General features: G+C 32.0%; 1 long non-coding RNA gene across 1 annotated transcript; it reads right to left on the bottom strand.

Annotated features, from left to right (window-relative positions):
• Window positions 1-1,017: 1,017 nt before the first annotated feature.
• Window positions 1,018-3,847, bottom strand: LOC126893335 (uncharacterized). Its single transcript, XR_007701143.1, has 2 exons — window positions 3,423-3,847; window positions 1,018-2,683 (listed from the first exon to the last, which is right to left on the bottom strand). It is a non-coding gene; the product is annotated as an uncharacterized LOC126893335 (long non-coding RNA).
• Window positions 3,848-5,750: the final 1,903 nt, after the last annotated feature.

Below are 5,750 nucleotides of genomic sequence, written 5' to 3' on the forward strand. Positions count from 1 at the left end.
CAAAACAACCCTGTTGAAATTGATGTCTATAATTTTTTTTTGTTGAAGTGTTCAAATGCCAAGAGCCAGGAAGGATGTAGTAAAACTGAAGAACAAAAAAAGGATTACATGATATGGATTAATAGTAATAAGGTGTAAGGCGTACAGAAAAATGAAACGAAAGCTTAAGAGATAACCAAAACAATGATAATAAATAACAAGGAAGGCCTAAACAACAGAGAAATAAAGTGCAATTAGATAACATTAAAAAAAGTATCAACCTATGAATACCTAGGTAGGGAGTATAATAACTCACGACGGAAAAATAGACGCTGAAATTGCAAACGAAGGAAACAAATCGACACGAATATTTTATACGTTAAATAAACCCATACTAGGACATAAATACATACAAATGGAAGCGAAAAGGAAGATGCATAATACAATAACAAGACCAGTAATAACCTATGCAAGGCGAAAATTGGACAATACAGAAGAAACATGAGTCAAACATAGAAGCAATGGAGATGAAACACTTAAGAACGATTGCAGGAAAATGAAAATGGGGTAGAATAAGAAATGAAGAAAAGAAAAAGAGCCAATATTATATCACATCCAAAATAAACAACTGGAATGGTATGGACATATCATAAGAATGAAACCAGAAAGGATGGCCAGGAAAATTCTGGAAATGGGAAACACAACAAAAAGGAGAAGAGGACATCCCCGAAAGAATTGGAGGGATCAAATAGAGGATATAGTACATGTACGAGGGAAAACGAAAGAAGAAATGAAAAGCCTAGCCAAAAACAGAAAAGCGTAGAAAAATGGGTGAAAGAAACAACAGACCATGATCCGATACCGTAATAGGCATAAGGAAAAAAGACAAGAAGGATAGATAAACTGAACGAACATTCATTAAAAATTCTTGTTTTATGTAAATTCTATCTATAAAATTTACATTTATATTGAATTTTAATATATGGATTTGTTGATACTTTTTTCAAAAAAAAAAGAAGTTCGATAAAGAAACAACAGTTCAGAATAATTATAATTATTTTATTTGTTCTTAAAAATATTACAAAACTAAAATAAAAATAATACAAATGAAAATAAAATATACAAAACTACAACCACCTATTTAATATGAATATACCTTTGGCCGCCCTTTAATGGTAAATTAATTTACAAATGCTTGCATGTAAGAACAATGTAAAATTAGTATGGCAGAGGATCACCAGGAAATAATACGAAATTAAATAGCATTTCAACTTATTTTTGTAACTCTACACAGAAAGCAAACATTTTGTTTTTATTTTAACTAAAACTTTGGTTTAATAGTAAAGTTTTTATTATTTTATGTATCTGATGAAACGCATTTTTTTAATACTTAAAAACTTAAGTAACATCAATTTTTTGGTGGTTTCGGTCTACCTGAGGTAAAAACTGAACATACTTTTTTATGAGAAAATGGTGGAGAGTCTAAATTTGGGATTTAATATTGAAACAATGAAAAAGTGAAGCTGAAAGTTTCAAAATTTTATGTCTATTTTGTATAACAAAGTATAATAATATGTCCTTAGACTACTCATTAAACATGTCTTACACAAACATATGGCAAATATCATCAAAAGCTAAACGAGTTAAAAATATTTACTATAACTTTTTTCTACTCCCGCAAGAAGTAAATTTAATGTTGTTCATTATAAAAATAAGATATTTATATTTTTAATTAAAAATATATGTTTTAATACTAGGTAATACATACAATACTGGAAGTATAACATTTAAAATGAAAATAAACCAATAATTTTATTGCATTTATAAGTAAGCGTCCTATGATGGCCACATCTACACTAAATTTAAAATTAAGATGCAGTAGAAATAAACAGACCAAGACAAGTTAAATGCTACTATTAGGAGCACTCCCGAATCATAATTCACAATGTACAAACTTTGGAAATCATGATTTGGGATTTACAATGTATATACATTGTAAATTATGATTCGGGAGTGCTCATAGTAGCATTTAACGTGTCTTGGTTTGTTTATTTCTACTGCATCTTGAATTTAGTATAGTATATTTCTATAAATATTTAGGTAAATTTAAATACCAAAACAAAATATAATATGTTATTACCACTAAATATTAAAAAATATTTAAGTACAGTAAAAGCTATTAAAACTCTATTTTGTCTATTTTGTGAAAAGTTACTATTCACAAAGTTTATTTAGCAATAATGTATCAAACCCGGTATTACCACATCTGCGAAAGACAGTACCTCAGTTGACTAGGGTAGGTTTGTGACTATGGCCACTAATGTAGACACAATGAAATTCCAGGTTAATGTATGTAAGTGTAAATAATATGAAATGGAGATTTATTATTTTTATAACAATACAATAATTTCGATGGTTAAACAGATTAGGTTAATCTTCATTGTACAGATCTATTTATTCTTACGAGATCTTTCCTTAGAACACTTAGAAATCAAATGCACATTGTTTCTCACTGGCCCTGGGAATAAAAATTATGGTTACTATTGATTTGTACACCAAGTTACTTCAGGCAGGTAATATTTATATTAACCATATACTTTGTTTCTATAAATGTTTAGATCAATTAAAAATGGTCTTCATTTGCCAATCTGTTAACATTTTTTTCAACTCATGTACTGAATGTTCCATTAATTTCACATTTTCCCTAAAACAATATCAATGTAAAATCAAAAATATTCCTTTCATGATTGCATTTATTTTTGGAACTTTACATACCTTAAGGCGGGTTGACATTACTAGTGAATAACGAACGTGGCTCACGCTTACCTATTTTGCCCGTGCTATTGTCAGATATTTTATTATCTATTTTCAAACTCGAGCAGTACATTTGTAGGTTTGTTCCAACATGAACTTTTGGACGGCCCAAAGACCGTCACGAAACTGCTTGTACCGTTTGTTGTGCGCATGTTCGTAATTGTATCGCCCAGTTACCGTCCCATGACGGTAATCATATATTTGTCATTTTTGTTGGTGACAGCTTGTGTGCTTTTAGTCGATCAAAGGCTCAAATAATTTAAAGAATTAAATCCTAGTGCTCAAGTCAGTCCAACCAGCACATTATGCATTTGCCCGATTACTGAAATGATCATCACGAAACCGTCACCGAAAGATCACAATTCTTGTTGGAACAGTGGGAAGGACGATCCGATGACGATCATATTTTTGTTGGAACGGATTTTCTTTACTGCGCAGGATCGTTACCGTTTCCTGACGGTTCTCGGTCGTGTTGGAACAAACCTTGTATTTATGCAATGCATAGATACAAATGCACTGCTCGAGTTTGAAAATAGATAATAAAATATCTAACAATAGCAGGGGCAAAATACGTAAGCGTGAGCCACATTCGTTATTCACTAGTAATGTCAACCCGCCTTTATACTTACATTTAACAAGAGTAGAGACATGTTTACATTTTCCACTATTTTCTGCTTTACAAGAACATAACATTTGGCTAATGCTCATGCCATTTGTGAAAGGTAGGGTTCCTTTAATTTCGTGGGGATTGGACCTTACTGAAGGAATAAACTATATTATATTTTGATGGTATGCTCAGAACTTTCCTCTATTTTTCCAGCCAAAATAAGATGACCAGTTTAAAACTTCTTGAATTTTCAGTACCCAAGAACTTCAAATATCCCACGATACTACTTACTTCATGACTAAAAATAGAACCAAATAGAAAATAGAACTTCAACAAAACAGAACAAAACAAAATATTGTAGAACTTTCTTGAAAACAAAACCAAATTTGTTTTTGACAGAATGACTTGATTGGAATGACAGACGATTTGTGACGGAACAAAACAGTAAATTAGGCAACATTGTATTCCATCAGGGCGAGTTTTAGCCGCAACACAAATAATTTGATCAAACTTGACAGTTAGTGACACAAAGTGACAATTAGTGACGTCACATCCTGAACATCTGATTCAAGGCATAATAGACCGTGATAGTCGTGACGTCAAAAAAAGTTTTCCAAACACGTTGTGTCTAGGTACACGCTAAAATGTACGCAAATAAAAAAGTTAAACTTCATCAAGCTAGTGACTATTTAGCGTGGGCAGTGACTGTATATTTTGATACCCGCTATTTTGATATGTTTAGTGTTTGTTTGATAGAAAAATATTTGTTATGACGTTTAATTCTACCGATTCTACCTAACTTTTTTATTTGCGTACACGTTAGCGTATACCTTAGACACGACGTGTTTGGAAAAATTTTGACGTTTTGACGTCATACTATATTGTTGCCTGCCACCTCTTAAGGATCGTTTAAACACAGCGATAAATCAAACAACTTATCAAGGTCAATCGAGTTGTTGCAACTTATCATTGTGTGTAAACGGTGCATCGCACGACTTATCAAAGTTGTAGTTGGGTTGAGGTTGGTATCGGATTGCATCAACTTATCACAAGGATCGAGTTGTTTTAATTTATCGTCGTGTCTAAACGGTACAGCGATTTATCATTGGACTTGGGTTGCATCAATTTAGGAAAATCTTAGAGAATTAGAATTTATTTACATATCCAATTAAATAATGTACAGGGTGATTGATTAGTGAGGTAAAGCTACGTAGATCCGTTATAGTAATAAATAGCAATAAAAGTTAATAACAAAAATTGTAGCCAACTTTGAGATTCACATTTATAAAATTAATTAGAACGTTACATAGGGTGTTTGATAACATAGTGGCAGACTAAACTTAATTTTTTTTTATTGGAACAACTTGTATTTTATTTTATATTCAAAATCTTCTTAACTTCGCCATTACAAATGTATAAAGGATTGTTATGTTATACAGGGTATTTTACAAAGTTATAACCAATTTTATATGAAAATTGTAACAAGTTAACTCATTGTATAAATAAAAATAAGCACAAAAGCAATGGATTATTGATGCCATTTTTTTATTTATTATCAAAATTTTCATAAATTATTATTCTTCTTCTTTTTGTATAGACATGGCTGTCTGTTTTTTCAATGTGCCTCTAGTAAGTTGTCGTTCCATCGTTTTCGTGGTCTTACCACTGATCGTCTGCCTATTGGGTAACCGTCTCTCGCTGTCCTGACTACTCTGTTGTCATTCGGCTTATGTGGTCATTCCATTCTATTGTTCTGTTTCTTACCCTGTCTTCTGTCGTATATCTGCACTTTTAGCTCTGTCCCATAGAGTCTCACCATCGATTTTTCGAAGGGTTTTCATCTCCGCTGTTTCGAGCAATCTTTTTGTCCTGTCTGTGTCGGGTCGTGTTTCTGCCGCGTATGTCATTATTGTTCTGATGACTGTTTTGTAAATTCTGCCTTTCATATCTTTTCCAATATTTTTATTTCTCCATATTGTGTCATCCAGGCAACCTGAATTCAGGCAAATCCCCAGGCAACCAAACGACGTTTTTATAACGTAGATAACACGTCATAAAAATGACCAATTGACGTGTTTCTATGACGTAGTACTGACGTTGAAAATTACGTGTATTTGTCTCATCGATTTGACGTCATAATTGTGACGATTTTAAAACGTAATCGTATCTACGTTTTTTTCACGTCGAGATCGTGACGATTTTCAAACGTCAAAAAGATGACCTTTATGTGTAGGTAAAATCACGTCTTTAATACTTTCAAAAAGTGACCTCTTTCAGATGTTTCAAAATAGTATAAAAATAGGTAACATGAAACCTATAGGCCTACTTCCCATGTGTCGAAGATATACTA

Source organism: Diabrotica virgifera, chromosome 10, assembly GCF_917563875.1.
Source record: "Diabrotica virgifera virgifera chromosome 10, PGI_DIABVI_V3a".
Taxonomy (NCBI): Eukaryota; Metazoa; Arthropoda; class Insecta; order Coleoptera; family Chrysomelidae; genus Diabrotica; species Diabrotica virgifera.